At 31.8% G+C, this 1,043-nt stretch overlaps 1 long non-coding RNA gene across 1 annotated transcript; it reads left to right on the top strand.

The window, feature by feature from the left end:
- The first annotated feature begins 73 nt into the window (after nucleotides 1-73).
- Nucleotides 74-659, top strand: LOC110034790. The gene is made up of 2 exons (XR_002295091.1): nucleotides 74-288; nucleotides 383-659. It is a non-coding gene; the product is annotated as an uncharacterized LOC110034790 (long non-coding RNA).
- Nucleotides 660-1,043: the final 384 nt, after the last annotated feature.

The raw sequence follows: 1,043 nt of genomic DNA, 5'->3' as shown, positions 1-1,043 counted from the left end.
TAAATCAGTCTCTTCGGGCACTTTTAAATCTTTCCTTAAAGAAATCTATGTTCTAACAATTCGTATACGACTCTGTTTCACTTAAATCCCTTAAAGATATGATCCGTCGTTTGGCCGATGTGGCGAATACGCAATTCATAACCACAACATTTCGTCCGGAGTTGGTAAAAGTTGCGGATAAGATATACGGCGTTACTCACAAAAACAGAGTTAGCCATGTCCACGTTGTTTCGAAGGAGGAGGCTCTCGATTTTATCGAACAAGATCAGAACCAAAGTGCTTAATCAGGTGAATTATTTCAGACTTTTTCTCTATTTTAGTTGTTAAATCAGCTAAATTTGTGAGGTAATTTTGGTAAGTAAACTTGATTTATTATTTACAGGTTTGCTTTTACCTGATATATTATGCAGCTGTGAATGTCAGCAGGCATGAACATATAGTACTTTTCCTTCCTCCATTTCAACTTTAGCAGTGTCTGCAATTTTTAATTTTTGTTTCTGTAAATTTTGAATTACTGAGGGAGTAATTTGTAGCATGCATTATGATTTTTTACTCTAGAAACCAATTATATGTGTTAGTAGATTGAAGTTGTATTGGATGTGAAGAACTTTATGCTAATTTTTCCATGGCCTAAACTAGTCCAAGGTGATTTATTCCTACTTCTTTGCTTTCATTAAGCTTTTGATTGTTTGGGCATATAATTCACAAATACATGAATTTGATAGTTGTAACATCTTATATTAGCTTTGTAAATAATATAAAAAAAATCCTTTTTTTCACATAAAAATCCTTTTTTTTACAGAAAAATCCTGCCTTTTTTTTTTGGATGGCTTTTCACAACACAATCTCAAAAGAATGATTTGTTGCAACTTAAACCTTCTTGCTTGTTTGTAATTCAGACATTTTTAGGGTTCTTTTTTGGCAACTCAAATTATCTTGAGATGCTTTGTTGTAAATTATTCTTTTTTTTCGTTAAATAATGATTGTTTTTGTTATGATTTGATTGTTGTTTTGAGGGTTTTTTGTTGCACTGCTCACCTTAG

Source organism: Phalaenopsis equestris, unplaced genomic scaffold (assembly GCF_001263595.1).
Source record: "Phalaenopsis equestris unplaced genomic scaffold, ASM126359v1 Scaffold193421, whole genome shotgun sequence".
Taxonomy (NCBI): Eukaryota; Viridiplantae; Streptophyta; class Magnoliopsida; order Asparagales; family Orchidaceae; genus Phalaenopsis; species Phalaenopsis equestris.
Note: the sequence above shows the minus strand (reverse complement) of the source record. Positions and strands in the feature narration are given on the sequence as shown.